Here is an 18,584-nt window from a genome sequence, read left to right as displayed (position 1 = left end):
ACTTGTTTACATGGTTCACCTCTGGTGCTCCATGTTCTCGGGGCTAGCGTTGCTCTATCCCTGAAGGTGTGGTCAATCTCTAGCTCAGTTGCTCCCCACAAGTAGGAAAGAGAAGATTGGCTCCCATGCATAGGGAGAAGCCATAGCTAGAAACACAGATGGTTAATTCAAGATGGAGAACAGAATATAGACACAGGGTCTGGGATATGTGTGGATGGCAATGTGTGGAAGTTTTCCTCTGATTGCTGAGAATAGAAATGGCCTTGAGAGGGGCAATCACTCTCTTTCCTACAATTTTAAAGGCTGCTAACTACAAAAACTCACTCACTGACCAGATGGAGGGAGAGTTTCCCAGGCTTGTTCCAGTAATCCTAAGAATTCTCAAACGTCATGTGGATATCGCTATGATTGAGAGAAGGTACTAGCTATGACAAAACCAGGATACAGTGGACAGTAGCTCAGTCATCTAGGACCCATAGTAATAGAAGCTATTGAATGGGTTCTGCGCTACCATAAAGTTTAGAGGATACCAGAGTAATCACTTAGTTGTGGCCCTTAGGGCTTTGAGAGGAGCAAGGTTAATGAGGCAGTTATGAACAATAGTGGTTCTCTTTCTTTTAATTAAACTTTACTCAAGTACTTTGTTAGCGTATTTACAAAAGTGACTCCTGTGACCAGTATGTATGCAATTTTGTTTTTCCTTTTTCTGGGTTAGGCTTAATCCAAAAGAAGTAATAGCTCCAAAGAGTAAATTTAACATATTCAGATTGTAGTGAGGTCTGCAACACGAATGGAGCCCAAGATTATGATCCAGTGTGAATGTAAGTCCAGATCATTTTAATTGGCATCAATTTTTTAAAACTTCTTATTCCTAATTTTCCTGATAAAATATTTAATTTTATCCATTTGGAAGATAATTTAAATATGATTAAATTATTTCTACCCTGGTTTCCCTTTGTCTCCTTATTTTACTACTCCTTGTACCTACCACAGGGTAATAATATATACTTATAATATATACTACCACAGGGTAATAATATATACTTATAAAGTATTCCATTTTTTTAATGGATAAATCCAATTCAGTTTTAAACTTTTGAGTTTATTCTCTATTTCTTTCTGTTTTATTGTAATAAATCCCTTTCTTGGATTTTTTAAATAGAATTTTTTCATCTTTATGGCTTGAGAAATGATCTGGTTCCCATGAGATAATTCCTTCAGCTGGTGGGGGACAGTCTCAGCTCCGCGGTGGCTCATTGAAGTCCATGGTAACTTTAATCCTAGGGCAATGGCTGGAGACTTCTGGGTACACACTCCAGGAGGGTTGGAACAAGACATTGTAAACACTGGCAGCCGAATGTCCCTACAAATCTCTTACCTTGGTGTTCTCAGTCTTGAAAGCAGATGAGTAGTTCAGGTAAATTTAGAGCTAACGCAACACGTAGTTGCCAAATTTCAAACAGACTCCCTAAATGATTAAGTTGTCTACAGAACTGATCAGGGTTCTGACCCAAAGTTTTAAAATAATACAGGAGAAAGATTCAGTTTATCCTCCTTTTAATTACCCTTTGAGCATTTTTTGGCTCAAGGTGAAGTATTACTGTTTGTTTTGGGGTTTGGTTTTGTTTTGTCTTAGCAAAAGCAGCTTTTAAGTCCCTGACTGCCTCAGAAGAAAACACATATCATGCTTATTAATTAAGATCAAATTAAAGTTCTGAGAAGTTTTTACCCTCTGTCTTTATTTGATGATCCTCAACAATTTTATTTTCTTGTCTAAGTTATTCTTAGAGAAGCTATAGCAAAGGCACCCTTGATTTAATCGTGCTCCTATTTTTTGAGGACAATAAGATTGTTTGAGAGAATGAGGGGTAAGAAAGATACATATTTTACTTTGAGGTCTGGAAGTCTGCCCTGTACTCCTATGGTGGTGTCTGATTGTCTCAGAGGAATATCTTGGTGACTAAAGCCATACAACCCAAACTTTACCTTTTTCTTGGGCTTCTCTTATTTTAATTCCCAATATTTACATATTTCTGGGAGTTGGATATATAGACTTCTTCCTCTAATTCTCTGTATCTTTTTATTTAGCTTTGAGGGAAAATCGTTTTTCTTGATTTGATATATAGTGGAGATGACTGACACTTTCAAAAGGTACTTAAGATATAAAATAGATAATTTTAAATGGAATCACAGAGAACATATCAAGATTAGTTTTTTGATATGTTTCTGAGTCTATAATGCATTAAGTCCCTGACTTACTTCCATTTGAGTCCCAAACTTTCACAAATACTGATGGACCTTGAATTATGAATATTCGTACATGTGAACAAATGGTGGAAGTAGCTCATGTGTCTTCCAGCTGTGCTGCTGTGTGCTTACTGTACAGTGCAATAGCTTGCAGTAATACAGTGCTCACTCAGAGCCCAGGATGTCCAGAAGCAAAAGGAAAAGCAGTGGTCATGTGGAGGGAACTGCTAGGAAGTGCAATACAACAAACATGGAAATAAAAGTGAAAATAATAGAGATTGGATCAAGGTGAAAGGATACTAGATGTCACTTGTAACTAGATGTTCTTGTAACATAAATCATTCAACCACTGGCACAATGCTAAAGAACAAGGAGAAGATCGTGGAACAGGCCTAGTCTGCTGTGCCACTGAAGTTGACAATGATATCTAAAAGGCATGGTAAAGTGATAGAGGGAATGGAGAAACTTCACCCCATGAGTGGAGGATCAGCAACCACGAGTCCCATTCTTCTTAATGCGTATTGAAGAGAAAACTAAAACCCTGTTTGAAGACTCAAAGAAAAAAGGAGGTGAATAGACAGCATCTCTTACCTAAGATTCATTTTTTCAGACCTATGAACAAATCCAACTTGTGAAAGTTCTCCCAGAATGAACTTCTTCATAAGTTGGGGACTTACTGTACTAGATGGATGAAGATGACTTCTTCACCAATCTAGTTTGGAATAAGAGAGCAAGGACTTAGCAAAACTTGGTTCTCCCTAAAAGCAGTCAGAACATGACAAAAATTATCAAAATTAATTTTTTTCTGAAAACTGGAAATGAACCAAAGACTTGCAAAAATGTCGGGAATTTACATTCACGTTAAACAGTTGAACCTTGGTAGTAGGAAGTGAGCAGTAACCTTTATAGTTTTTAATTTGCTTTATTATTTCAACCTCTTTCTTGTTTTGTAATAGCCTTAGACAACAACTAATTTTCAAACTACTTTACCTGTAAAAACCACTAGCCTAGTAGCCCCAGAAGGATACAGAAGGGATTTGAGATCCCTAGAAGGCCTATCCCCAGAGAATTGTCACTATTCAGCCTATATGACAGCTCCCTAAAAGTGCTTTTCTCAGTCACTATCTTTATTTGAGTGCACTTAGAATTGGTTCTGCATAAAAGCTTTATCCCTAGAGGATCTTCAGAAATAATCACAGCTACCTAAAGGGAATATTACTTGGGAGCAACAAAAAGCTGACCAAAATCTTAAAAGGAAAAATTGTGGAATAGTACATCCACAGGGAATTTTGTAAAACTCTGACATACTCCTGGGGATCCAGAAGACCATATTCATGTTCAGGGCTGTGAACATTTCCGAGAATAACCTAAGAAAGCCCTAACCTCTCACCTCTACCTGACTTTGAAGCTTTGTGCAAACAGTAAGTGATGGCTAGAGCAGGGTAGCAAATTGCTTGCTGGAGTGTTGAGAACATTTCCAAGCACACACAAAGAGCCCTTAGCAAAGACAGAAAGAAATATTGAATCAATGCTTGTAAGGAAATCTCCTCTCAATCATTAGCTGATAACTAAGCTAATGAGGCAGAGATTTCAGTGGTCACACACAACAGAAGAAATATTTTAAAGAATCAGTCCAATAAATAAATAAGCAGTAGCAGTAAAAACAGGAAGCACTGAAAGGGAAGGAATCTGATACCCTAAGTTGGCATATTTTATCACTTAAATTTTTATTTTCAACAACAACAACAAAAAAAACATTGAACATGCAAAAGAATGCAGGAAAGTTGTGCATGTTCACAAGAAAAAAGAAGTTTTCTGTTCTTGAAGATGCCCAGATGTGAGACTTCCTAGAAAAATATTTCAAATAAATTATTACAAGTATGTTCAAAGAACTAAGGGAAACCATGCTTGATGGATTAAAGAAAAGCATGAGAATGACATTTGCTAAATATAGAACATCCAGGGGGAAATAGAAAATGTAAATCAGAAACAAATAAAAGTTTTGATGATAACAGTACAATAACTGAAATGAAAATTTCATTCAGTGGGCTTGGCAGCAGATGGAAACACTCAAGAGAATTTGAAGATAAATCAATAGAGATTATATTGTCCATGGAAATTTTTCAAAAATAATGAAAAAAAAAAAGCAGGGTCCCAGAGATCTACTTGTAATATCAAAATGCATAGGAACATTGCATATTAGAAGTTCAGAAAAAGGAAAGAATGTTTATTCCTCACTCTGCCTCATTGAAAATTTATATTATCTCCTTAAAGGACAGTAGTTGACCTAATTTTTGTCCTTTGGCTTTCAGCCTACCACATAAGCCAAAAGTGAAAACAAAACAAAACCCTTAGATATCTTAAATTCCTTCTCATGAAGAGAAAGCAGACAATCATTTTGAAGCACGGTTACATGTACATACCACAGCTTGTTTCTTTTCTTTCGTAAATCTGCTTCTCCTTCCCTCCCCCTCTCTCTCCCTCCTCCAAGTCCCCTATCCAATTTTTCATTCTTGTTGATATTATTAATCTTAGCTCATGTTATGGCATACAATGTTTACATTACTTGAGATTATTAGGTTTCTGTACATTGCATATCTTTATTCTGTTTATGTCCCCCTTCCCCTCCTCCTCACCCCTCATGCTTTTCTCCTTGGATGACTTCTCTGTTGCAAGAGATCCATGTCCTTGTCCCCTTTTATCCATCTGTTATTATTCTCTTTGTTTGTACTTTACATCTTTCTGGAATGAAATGTGAATGTTGCTTGAATTTGCATTTCTATAGTAGCCAGAAATGATGAGCATTTTTTCATATATTTGTTGACCATTTGTATTTCTTCCTCTGGGAGGTGTTTGTTCATTTCTCTTGCCCCCATTTCTTTATTGGATCTTTAATCTTAGGTAGTTTAATTTTTTTTTTGAGTCCTCTGAGGAGTAGCTGGCAAAAAATTCTCCCCTTCTGTACATTGTCTCTTCACTCTACCAATTATCTGGCTGTACAGGAGCTTTTTAGTCTGATACGATCCCACTTGTTAGTTCTTGCTGCTATTTCTTGTGCAATTGAGGTTCTGTTTAGAAAAATGTTTCCTAATATGTTTTCAGGTGTTATACCTATTTTATCTTCCAGTAGGCTTAATTTTTCTGTTTAAATGTTTAGATCTTTGATACATTTCTATTTTAATTTAGTATATGTGAGAGAAAAAGGTCCAGTTTCAATCTTCTGCATACAGATAACCAATTTTCCCAATACCACTCATTGAATAGGCTATCTTTCTTCCAACATATGACTTGGCCTCTTTGTCAAAGGGATATATGTATATTATATGACTCCCTATATTTCCCCTCCATCTTGGGGATGTTATTGCTGGTTGGGGACTAGAGAAGTGAGGAGAGTATGTGGCTTCTATGGAGATATTTAGTAGGATATTGCCTCCCTGTTAATACTATTCAGCTTTGTATGACCAGTGCTAGTACTTACTCCTGTTATTTACTTTAAGTGATTTTGACTCTGCCCCTATGTTTTCCCCAAAGAGTTATTTCTGGTTATAACAGCATCCACAGATTCAATCTTACAACACTTCTATTGATAGTTCTTGCAGTTATACTTCCCCCCTTGTCTACTCTCTATGTACACTATAACAGTTCCTTATTTGTGGCTGTTCTCCAGGGAGGTAAGTGAGGGGGTGGGGAGAATGGGAGGTGGTTGGGTGAGCAGTGTCAGACACCAAGGGGGAGGTTTGAAAGGGAGGAAGGTGGTGGATGAGAAGAAAAGGTTGATGTGGGGTCTGACTTTATTGCAGTACTTTTAGTTGTGTTGAAGGGTTTGCACTGAGAGTTTTCAGAAGATATTTTGTGGGATCAAGAGAAAGATATGGGAGAAAGGAGGTTTGAAGAAAGCTATGTTGTTATCAGAACTTGCTGATAGGGAGGACAATAAGCAAGATAAGCCATGGAAGAGCTAAAAGTTTAGGATAGGGAGGATTAAGGAATCATACTAGAGAAGATAGGAAACACTGTGTGGGAGCCGAGTATGAGAAATTTAAAAACTTGGGAGAGGGAGTTTACATGCTTGGAAAAAGAATAAAGAAATATGTTGATAATATTATTTCGGGGGTCTGAGGTGAAGAAACTAGATAGGGAGCCAAGACAGGAGAGATAACCTAGACACATTTAAATCAGAGTCAATGAAAGAACAAATATACCAAAGTAACAATTTAATAAACACAGGAAACCATAAAAAACCATAACATAATAAGCTAATTACATAATGAATACATTGCATAATAACATTACCAAATAAGTCAAGAAACATACAAAAATTTAAATCTGTAAGATGTCTGATGGAAACACAGATTAAATATTCCAAGGAGATATTACACATGTGATTCCCAAGTAGCTTCTTCACCAGAGAGTTTGAGTGCTCACACCCCAATATCTCCTCTGATCCCACCACTGCGATATGAAATCTGATTCAGACACAGATCTCCTCTCTGCCAGCTTACAGGCATCCTTGCAGAGTCTAATCCAGTCTGAGTTCTTGGGTTAGGAACACTTGCTGTTCCTCTTTCTGGGTGTGATGGTGGATTCAGTGGACAAGTTCATTGGCATGAAATTATCTACTGAATCAGGATTATTCCTATGCAATCAAATCAGCTGTAGAAGTAACAGGCTAATCTATTATAGTGATATCCATCAGCATATCAAGAGAGCCTGTTTTGGGTCTCTCTTTAGCCTAGAAGAAAGGTATGATTATATGTAAGCATTTTAACAACTCGAGTCTTGACCCACAGGTAATATACTTGAAGTGTGTTGGCTGTGTCTCCCCTCCTGCTGAAAAACAGCCTTCAACAATAATTTTACAGAGTCAATTATTTAGAGCCCAGGGAGTTGTGGAATGGGTAATGCCAAAGAGGGGAAGAGAACCGGGGAAAAAAGAGAATTTTAAGAAGTGTTCTGCTCTGTGTGATGGGAAGGAGGAAATAGGAGGGGGACAGAGGACTCTGTCTTGGTTACTTTTCTCTTGTTCCTGGGACAAAATACCCAACACCCAAAATTAAGGAAGGAAAGGTTTTTTAGCTCACAGTTTGTGGATGTTTCAGTCCATACGTGGCTGGCTCCAAGGCAGACTGACTTGGCACAAAGGCAACTCTTCAAGGTGGCAGAAAACAGCAAAAGCAGCCATAGGACATGGTGGGTAACAAGCCCCTTTCCCTCCCTTATATTGTAAGCAGACTACCCCCACCCAGGGGGCATGTAGCACTCACACCATCTCGATGCCCTCCTCCTGCACAGGCTCAGGATGATACAAAGTGAGGACCTTGGCCCTGCTAGTTTACCTTCTAAACTTCTCACATTGACACAATGAACAGCATCCCAGAGTGGTAAGGACCTGTCTTATTCACCCCAGGGTGCAGAACTGCTGAGTCACTTGGCCAAGCCTCTGGACTCATCAGATTGACACATTGTATCGGCCATAACATACCCTAATGATGGTAAAGGTGTGTTATATATTTAGGTGGGGATAGCAGTGCAAATTTGGTACAAAATTGAGAGTGAGAAATGGGAATGAGAAAAGGTTCTATGACTGATATATATATTAGAAAGATATCAATAAGTAATACAACAACCATGGTTAATTTCCTACCACTTTCCATAACTCTGCTTTGTTTGTATTGTTCTTATGCTATTTTGTAAATGGATGTCTGTCTGTTAATACGTTTTCCGTCTTTTATTTTTTAAAATAAAAAATAAAAAGATATATATATATATTAGAGAAAAGTTAATGGGAGACAAATGAAAAGGAGGGAAGAAAAATTGGTAATGAGTAAGACATTCAAGAAGGTAGTCAGGTGAAAAGATAAGGATAAAAGTAGCATTGATATCGAGGGACTAGGTAGAATCCCCTTACTCTCTTTAAAGTATATTGGAATAAAAATGGCAAGAGGAAGAGAAGTACACATACATAGCATGCTCATAAAAGAAAAAAAGGCAGGACAGACCAGGTCAGGGTGGGCCCAGGTACACAGGCACACATATGCTTTTGGTGAGTGGAGAGACCAGAATCCGTGAGACCCAGGACAGCTAGTCCCAAGCACATGGAGTAACCACTGAGACCAGCAACTTGGAAGTGTCTAAAGCAGTAGTGAAAAGCCAGCAGTTTGGCTCTGGAAAACTCTACTAGCAAAAGATCAATCCCAGTCCCCACATCCAGAGGCCAAGATCAGCTCCATACCCAGCACAATGCTTGGGACTAATTTGAAGACAACAATAAGCAATGTACTAAACATTGTTACTGTCCTACTATCTTGTCTTGAAATTATATCATTGTTTTTTCTCTTCAAAATAAAAAAGAAAATGTTAAAATAATAGGGTAGAAGTGAGGGGGAAAGTGCAGAAACTGAAAAACAACAAAGAATAAAAACATTAAAAATTTTAGAAATAAAAATAAACATGAAAAAATAATACAATCAAATAAAGAATAATAAAAGAAAGTATTCTACTGTTTTTCACACATGGTTCTTTCCCTCAGCCTGAGGTAAAGGAATAGACCACAACATAGGGTGTGCCTCTGTTCAGGCTGGAAGTCTAAGATGGCAGACTGCCCCTCAGAATGGCGCCTGGTGTAGAGGTCCACTCGCCATGGGAACACAGCACCAATGTGAACTTCCAATCCTGTGTCACTCAGGCTGAGCCTGGTCTCTGACTCCGGGAGCCTGGTCTGTGTTCACTAGCTCAGGCCTCTCAGCAGGACTCCCTTGAGTCTGCTCTCCAATTGCCAGCAGTCTCCTGGGACTGCCTTTTCCTCATCCTTTCTGGGAACATGGCAGTGTGCAGCAGCCAAGGGTCTGTTCCAGAACCCAGGTTCAAACATTCAGCCCTTCCCTATAGTGAGCTCCCTGCCAGCTCTTGCTCTGTGGTTGTTTCTGTGGGCATTTGTACCGGGGTCACTCACCAACCGCTGGTTGTGAAAGGCCTTCATGGCGTGAAACACCCTATGGTATGAACTGAATGTCTGAAGTGCCTATCTGCTAATGTAAACAATGGCAGAGGACAAAACTACAAGTTTTGTGCTGGGAAGTGACATTGCAGATGGCCCTATGATTTCAGGAACTAGCTAGGAATGTAAGAACAGGCTGGGACCATCAGACTTCAATAATCTACTTGCCTAGTTTTCCAAGTAAGAAAAACAAATGAGTTGTGGCAAATCAGTATAGAGGCAGAATGAAAGCCTGGGTCTCTCTGCTCCCAAGTCAGTCCCTTTCCTTCGGTTCTAGCACAGAAGCTTAGGCCTCAGTCTGGGAAGTTGTGGAGCCCACATGTTGTGGTTTCGATCTGGATTGTCCCTCCAAAGTCACATGCACTCAGACATGGAGCTTTAGAGCTGACTTTCTGTTGGAAAGTGGGACTTGGCTAGTGGTAGGCCATTGGAGGCTTGACTTGGAAGAGTATATCTCCCTCCCTATCGCCTCCTTTCTCTTCTGAATCTTAACTGCCACTACGTGAGCAGCTTTTCCTCTGCTATTCCCCTCTGCCTCACCATTCTGCCTTGGTGTCAGCTGACTGTGGACTGTAACTGTGAGCACAAATAAACCCTTCCTCTAAGTGGTGGGTGATGGGTACTGAGTCTCACTGACGAACAAGTGACTAAGACACCACATGCTCTGTGAACCCAGACTAGCTGGATTAAACTCCCCTAGTTCATTTCCAGAGAAAAAGTTATAAGAGAGATGATGGATTAATATTTCTTCAAATCTCTAATTTATTTTCCAGTTTTGACAGTATTTACACCTTTACTGATTTTTATCCATTCAGCCAAGGTACAGGAAACTGGAGTATATCCCCTTTGCTCCTTATGATCGTCCACCATATCTCAGAAGTGACTTTCCCTTATTTCTGGTTACATATACAACATACAACACTCACTTTTTTGACCTTCATAATTCACTTTCCTGTAACAACATCAATTTGCCCATATATACATTTTCTTCTAATAAATTTTAGTGCATCAAATTTCACACAAAGTTGTTGCACAATATAGGCCCCCATATTTGTTGGATTCTGTTTTAATATTCACTTTATATTCTCCTTTCCATATTTTGTTATAATGCCAAATAAACAAAAATTTTACATTTATACAGCAAAGGAAATTTGAGCTCTAAATCTTAATTGAACTCAAAAACATTACTTTAATTGGCTGGCTGAACCAACTATGGTGTTTTGGACTCCTCTAATAAACTGAAGGGACAAAGAAGCCTTTTGTGTTCAGCTGTTGCCAGTGGAGAGACATCTCTGATACCTTACTTGTTCATTTCCACCCAGTATTTTCTGATATCTTTCTTCCATGAAAAATATGGCCTTCATATCACTATGATGTCTAGCATGGTGAAATGTTTTCTCAAGAGCTTGTCTCCACTTTGGCTGGTACACTGATCTGGGAGGTTTTAGAGAAAATAATGATATTTTCCAAGTGACTAGAATGGTGGAACTTAACAGCTGTTATTGTTTAGATCTCCCTTCCTACCCCCCAGTCCCCAGAAAGGAGAGAAATACCTCCTAAAATCACAGGCATCCTCACCTCTGAAACCCATCTCCTGGTTGAAGAGACACATTCAAAGTCTCAAAATACAGCTTGTGAAATTTTTATTTTTTGTCAAATTTTAGCTTGAAAGTGAATACTTGCTTACATAGTTTCTTAAATTATATTTGTTGCCTTAATTAGAATTCTATTTAAATATTTAATTTCATAATTATATATTATATGACTGAGTGGAAGTGAATTCTTTTGAGACAAATATTAAGAATGTATATTAATAACATCATATATGTTACATACGTTATGATAAAATACCTGTAAAACAAATGTTATCTACTGTGCTCATTGTCTATAGGCAGTGGTGAACCATTAAACTTTTACCAACTGGATTTCCAAACAAAACACTGATTCATAGCATCCGCCAATTTTTGTAGTGTAAATACTCTTACTGCATCCGATTGCATACTATCAATGTTATGTCACTGAGCCCAGGGTTGGAAAGAGTTGCATGGAATGGACTCTTGGAGGCTGGTGTTTGCCAGTTCCAGTATATCACTAGGTCTGCCCATTATATTTTTCTTCCATGTCTTTCCTTTAGACAGGTATGCTACTATCACATCAATAACAAATATTTTAGAGGTAGCTTAAGATAATAGAGAGAAAGTAGATTTATAGTCAGATTATTTTGTCCTGGCTCCAATCTCTCAAATGTGGAAACTAGAGCTACTTTTTTTAGCCTCTTCATAGCTTGTTTTTCTCTTTTTGTTAAAAGGATGTGGTAAAGATTAAGTAAAATTTTAGGTTATCATTCATTCATGCGTTGTGACCGTAATGCTCAGGGCATCAGGCTTGGTATGCAAGTGCTCTATTACTGAGCTACATCCCCAGCCCTAGCCTACCTTTTAAGAATACTGCTAGCAATGAGTTAAGAATGGTAAGGAGCTGAGGAAGGGACTGGCAGAAGAGGAATCCAAATCCAGTTATAAAAATTATTAATATCCTAATCATCATCGCTACTACTACTACTCCTGTTGTAGAAATGAAGATTGAACCCAGAGACTTCACACAGAGCTACAACCCAGCCATTTTCAAATTTTGAAAAAGAGTCTTACTGAGTCACAAAGTTGCCCAGACTGGGCTCAGACTTGCAATCCTCCTGCCTCTGTCTCCCAGAGTGCTTGGATTGTGGGTGTGTGCCACCATGCCCAGTTTCAAATTTTATTTTTAATGAGTTATTTCTTTATAGTTTTTCAAGATTTAATTTTTATTCTTAATTAAAATTTCAAGTGATACATGAGAACATAAAAATTATATATATTAGTCAGGTACCATGTAGTAATGCTTCATTAATTCATAAAGTTAAAAAGCCTCACCAGAAAAGCCATTAGGTGTATATGTGGATTTGTGTGGGTGGGGGGAGTCACTAATTATTCTTCTGGTGATGGGGTGGGAAATACCTGGCAATAGAGTAGAGATTTTGGAGAAATCAGAAAATATGAGGGCTATTTCTGTTGGAGTGTGCAACATGTTACACTTCTATCTACTTTTGAGCCATACAAGTAGTTTTCATTTACTTTTTCCTTTTCTCTCAATATCTCTCTCTCTCTCTCTTTCTGTCACACACGTACAAACACACACACACACATGTGCATGTATATACTTTAAATTATTTTCAAGATTTCTATTTGAAAAATGAAGTATGCACAAAGGGAATGGTATGGATATGATCTGGTTGCCAAGGAAAGGGAAAATATTCTGCAAATCTCATTCCCTCAGGATTTTATTTTGTTTAATTTTAGACACAGGATCTCACTATGTAGTTCAGGCTGGCCCTGAATTCACTATGTGTAGCCCAGCTGGCCTTGAACTCACAGTGATCCTCCTGCCTCAGTATCCCAAGTGCTGGGATTACAGGCAGGCACCACCATGCCTGGAAACTCTCTCAGGATTTTAAACAACCATAATGCTTGCTCTGCGAGGCAGAACTTTCCATTTTGCAAGACATGGAAACTCAATTCAAAGTAAATTAAATCAAAGATAGAATTTGTTGGCTTTCTCTTTTGGGAAGTCCCTTTGGCAATTTTGGAAACAGCTTGATCAAGATATTCACAAAATATCATCATGACTCTTCTTTTCTTTACTCTTCACTTCTCATCTCTGTTCACCTCTGTTTCTTTTCATCAAGGCCAGGCCAGGCTGTATGACTCTGCAGGAAGATGGTCTCAGGAGCCTAGTAGTCATAGATTATTCTATCAGCCTTTCTGAGTGCTGACCAGAAGGTGAGGTTGCTATGGTCTGAATAGATTGGCTCCTAAACTCAGGAGTTGTGAACCTGATGGTGTTAAGGGATGAATCTTTTAAGAAGTGCTTATGCTATGGGGTGTTGCCCTAATAGGAGGGATTAAGACCCTTATTTTAAAAAGGCTTCCTGTTTAGTTCATTCATTCCCTCTTTCTCAGGGTGAGGACATAGCATTGCTATTCAGAGAGGATTTAACCTGCCTCAGACAACCGCTCTTGCATGTGACTTCATCTTGGACACCCAGCCTGCAGAGCAGAGATGAATTTCTCTTCTTTACCACCTGTGTTGTAGGGTTCTGCTATAGAGACAATCGGATTTAGAGAAATTGGTGCCATAGTAGCGGACTGTTGCTTTAACAATGTTGAAGGAGCTTTGGAAATAGACAGAGGCTGGACTTATTTGGAAGTGAATGCTGGCAAAAGCTTGAATTTCCATGAATGCCATATTCAGAGTGCTTCTGATCACGGCTCAGAAGTAAAGGAGAGCTGTAAAGAGACTCAGTTTTCTTCGAAACTATCTAGGAGCTGTGAACAGAATGTTGGCAGAAACATGGTCACTGAAGACTATTCTAATGAGGTCTCCAAGGGAAATAAGCTACAAGGTATTAGAAACTGGAGGAAAGGCCATTTTAGTACAAAGTGGCAGAGCATTTGGCAGAATTACGTCCATGTCTAGGACTTTAAGAAGGGCTGTCTTCAGAGTGATGAACTAATGGTGAACTAAGCAACACATTATTGAGGGCATTCTGTGGTTTTTCTTGATGGTTTACAGTAAAATGCAGGAAGAGGAAAATGATTTAAAGGCAGAATTTACATTTAGAAAGCAGAACATAGTGCTGGGGATATAGCTCAGTGGCAGAGCCCGTCTTGCAAGCACAAGGTCTTGAGTTTGATTCCAGGTACCAAATTAACAATCAAAAAGAAGCAGAACATGTAGTTTGGAAAACTGTCTTCCTGGCCTTAGAAAATACAAGAGAGGAAAGCAAAGGTGTCGTCCATCGACAGTTTGATGGGGAGATGAGTATTGGTGGGAAGAAGCCCGATGCTATTCATGAAGACAATTGGAAAATGACCCCCAAAGGCATATTGGAGGTTTTGAGGGGTTTTTTCCCATCACAGGCTCAGAGTGCTGGGACTTGAAGGGTAGAACTGTTTAAAGGAATACTCCAGGGCATCCACAGGGTTTAGGTTTCAGCCCGTGGCTATCTCGAGTCTCTGTTCCTTGTGTTCCATGCAGCAATCCCTGGTCACCCCAGCTGTGGCCCAGGCACAGCATGGTGGTTGCCCCAGAAGCCCTAAGTATATGCCTGTGGCAGTACCATTATTCAGGTTGTGTGGACTGTGTAGGCACAAAAAGTGCAAGAACTCTAGAGGAGTGGCTTCCTCCAGCTAGATTTAAAATGATATCCTGATAGCCCCGGGGCCCAGACAGAGATTTGGTGCAGGAGTGGGGCCACTAGAGTCTCCACTAGGACAATATTGAGTGGAACTCTTGGGAAAAAGCTGCCTGTGAGACCCCAAAACTGTAGTTCCAATAGTGAGTAATGCCAGCATGGGGGAGCCACAGGCATCTGACTCCAAGCCATGAGAACAGCTGTGTGTGTGGACTGTGATGAGCAAGGCCATAGGGACAAGGCTTCCCAGCACTTTGAGGCCTAGCCCTTACCCCAGTGTATCTAGAAGGTGGTACACGGTCAAAGACAGTTACTCACAAGTCTTAAGATTTAATGTTGCCTACCCTGTTCCGTTGTGGACTTCCTTGGGACTGGTTATTTCTTCTTTTCTGCTCTCTTTGAGAAAGAAAGTGTTTATTCCATGTCTGAGCCATCATTGAATTTTGCAAGTACATAATTTGCTTGAGGCTCACAGTTGAAGGGGGATTTACTTCAGAATGAATTATGCCTTGAGTCTCACTCATGTCTGGTTTAGATGGGACGTTGGACTTGGGGCTTGTATAGTTGAAGCTAAAACAAGTTAAGGCTTTGAGAACTATTGGGATGGAATGAAAGTATTTTTTTATGTTAAGAAGAAAGTGAATAAGGGGTGGCAGGTGCAAAATCCTATGGATTGAAGGCATCCCCTCCAAAATTCAAATGTCACTGACTCGATGGTGTTAGCAGATGGGTAGGGACCAGCAGTGTTTTCCAGGTTCTGTGTTTGCTCTGATCAATGAATTGGTCAGGACATTGGTGGATGTGAAGGATTACTATTTATTTTAGGGTAGAAATGAGAAAAACAAAAGAAAAGGTGAAGTGCTCAGGGAGGGAAGAGTGAATGAAAGAAGAAAGAAGACACACATCCTGAAAGAAGAACCAATCACTGGAAGAACAAGAGGGCTTATTAGTCAAAAGCTGCCATCCTTTTTTTAAAAAAAAAAAAAAAAAAAAAAAAAAAAAAACACACAAAAAGAACAAAAAAAATATAAAAATGATACAGAATTTCAAAACAAGATGGTAGAACATCAGCAGTGGTTGTTGTATTACTTACAGTTATCTTCAAAGTAGTTGCTCAGATTACCAGAGATAGGTATGCAACATTGATCAAAGAATTAAACATCGTCTGTTCCTTTCAATCAACCAATAGAAATTAGTAGTACAATTATCTTAGCTATCTTGTGTGTTTATGCCATCCTTTTATTCTTTCTGTCTCCTTTGATGGTTGATCCAGGTGGTCCCACTTGATCTTGTGTCAGAAGACTGACATCAGGCATCTGGTTCAAGATATTCTTGTATCAGAAGAGTGGTACCAGGTACAGGGTGTGGCTTGCTCCCATGTCACGCTCAGGTACTGCTGTTCTCTTTAATTAGTAGGTCTTGCCCAACCACTGCAGCCATGTTGCCACGCCCTAGCCTCTTACTGCAATGAAATTAAGAGGTGAGGCCTTCTAGGAGTGGTTAGGTCCTGAAAGTTCTTCCACCTGAATGGGTCCTTACCAAAGAGGCTTCCTTTGGGCTTGATGATCATTCCTATTTGTTTTGCTCCTTTGCTACAGAAGGGCATTCCTCTCTTCTGGAGGTTATATCCCTCAGAAGACAACTGAAGCTGTCAATGCCTCAGACTTGAACAGTTCCCAGCTTTCAGAACTGTGAGTAATAAATTATCTGTTCTTGATACATTATCCAATCTGTGGCATTCTGTTATAGCAGCTCACACTGTCCAAGAGACCTTTATAGACAGTCCTCTAGATCATTTGTGATAGAGAAATGGTGTTTTGCCTATGAAACCAGCACAAGGATAACAGAAAAGTAATGTGTGTGAACCAAGCTCACCTAATCTAAGTACTTTAAAACATCTTGTGTGGTTATCTAATCTATGCTTAAACACACTCAGAGGCAGGGAACTCAGGTATATGTGGCTACTACTACTAATATCAAGAGCAAACATTCATTAAACCTGTAGAAGGTGACAGGACTGGGTGGACATAGTCCTACACTGGATATTCCAAAAGCACCCTCAAGCTATCCCATTCAAATCCAGCAGGTTCCTGCTCAGCAAAATGGAAGTCTAGCAGGGCCCACTTCCCAGGGAATCCCAGAACAGGCTCTAATGTTCACATTCTACTGGCAAATGATGCTGTGGTTTTGAGTTTTGACTTCTGCATTGGGCAGAGAGGACAGAGATGATGGGTACCAGGATGACAGTGTTCAAGTGTCTAGTACTAACATGCTACTTTCATGTGTTCTAAAACTCCAAAATTTTAAAAAATCCCTCTTAATGCCATTGAATAAATCAAAATTTACCATATTTCCTAAAATAAACACAAAATTCTCTCCTTTTGTACAGGTCTCCATATTTCAAGAATTCTGGGCCAGCTCCATTTTTTTTTTTTTTTTTTTTACCAAGTTTGCTTATAAATCCCACATTGGCATAGTATTCTGAAGTGTCTTGAATAAATCTGTGAATATCATCATCATGACAAATTTTATGTACTAGGGAAAAATAGTTGGAAGTTATTGTCACTACAAGATACAGTAAGAAAATGCTAACACATGCCATTATCATTTTAGTAGCTGGTTGGCAATCGCTAGTTTTTGTCACGTCTTGTCTGTACCAGGTTTTTCAAGTTTCCTTGGTCTCTGGCCAGTACCTCATCTTGTCTGAGTGTGTTTCCTAGCGGAAGGCTTCAAACTTTATTATTGAAGGATCTTGGCCCTTGGTAGTCTCCCTGTATGAGGAATTCTAGTTTTTGTTTTAGAACTTGGACATTTTTGAAACTCTTTTACCTAGCCAAATAAATACATAATGGCACCCCCCCTATAAAACAGAATGATATAGTAGAACAGGATTGTAATTACCCTATGGCAGCCTATACTAGTTGAAATTGAAAGATCTGGTTGTGGATAAATGTTCCAGTCCCATTCTTGGTTCATCTGGTTTCTGGGAAGTTCTCTAGTCATCTCTACATCTTGTGTAAATTAATAGCAAATAAACTATTTATAGTTTAATATGGCATCTTTATCTATTTGAGACAAGTCGATTGTTTTTCATGCATTGTTGCTTTGAAGTAAATTAACAAAAAACCATAAAATACCCCCCAAATCAAATATTTTAATTATTTTTCTACCTTTGTTGGCACTTAAATTGAATATTTCAAGAATCTACTATCATGGTTTGAGTCTAGATGTCCCCCCAAACCACATACAGTTGTCATAGTGTTTTTTCTGGAGATGGCTGAATCTAGTGTGTGATTGCTTCATAGTGCAATGGTGAAATTAAGGGTGCTGGAATTGAGGGTGGGTGATTGCTGGATCAGTCCAATCTGACTAGATTGGCAGAAATTTGGAATGAAATGTCTATCTTGTGCTATTGAATGGTGAAAGTGTTTAACTTTCTTTTCATTTGTGCAGGGGCTCACAGCTAAGAGTTTGCCTTAAATTTCAATGAAGACTTGAGACTTGGACTTTTCCGCAATGTTGAGACTATTAGGACTTTGGCATCTATTAGAGATGGACTAAATGTCTTTTATATAAAGGGGCATGCATGAGTCTTTGGGAGGCCAGGGGCATAATGTTATGGTTTGTGTCTAGATGGCCCCCCCAAAGCTTCATGCAGTCATGGGTTTTTTATGTAGGTGGTTGAATTTCATGTTGGGATGAAGCGTGGGTGATTGCTAGATCAGTCCTCTCATGGAATTGGTGCTGCCCTAATCATAGATTGGATACAATATAAGGGGCAAAAAGAGGCTTGTCTCACTCGGTTTTGTTGTTTTTGCTGTCTTCTGCCACCATGAACTGTTGCCCCTCTGCCATATGCCACCCTGCCTTGGAGCCAGCCGAGTATGGACTGAACCTTTATAAACTGTGAGCCAAATAAACCTTTCCTCCCTTAACTTGTGAGTGTTGGGTATTTTCTCTCAGCAATGAGAGAAAAGTAACTAAAACATCTACTAATGGAGAAAAATTACTGTCTGGGAACTTCTTGAAAGCTGGATCTCTACCTTTACCTGTGTCCACAATCTCAACTTGGAAAAACCTGACAACAGAAGTACACTTCTTTTATCAATA

Source organism: Chinchilla lanigera, unplaced genomic scaffold, assembly GCF_000276665.1.
Source record: "Chinchilla lanigera isolate Chin_1 unplaced genomic scaffold, ChiLan1.0 scaffold00030, whole genome shotgun sequence".
Classification (NCBI taxonomy): domain Eukaryota; kingdom Metazoa; phylum Chordata; class Mammalia; order Rodentia; family Chinchillidae; genus Chinchilla; species Chinchilla lanigera.
Note: the sequence above shows the minus strand (reverse complement) of the source record.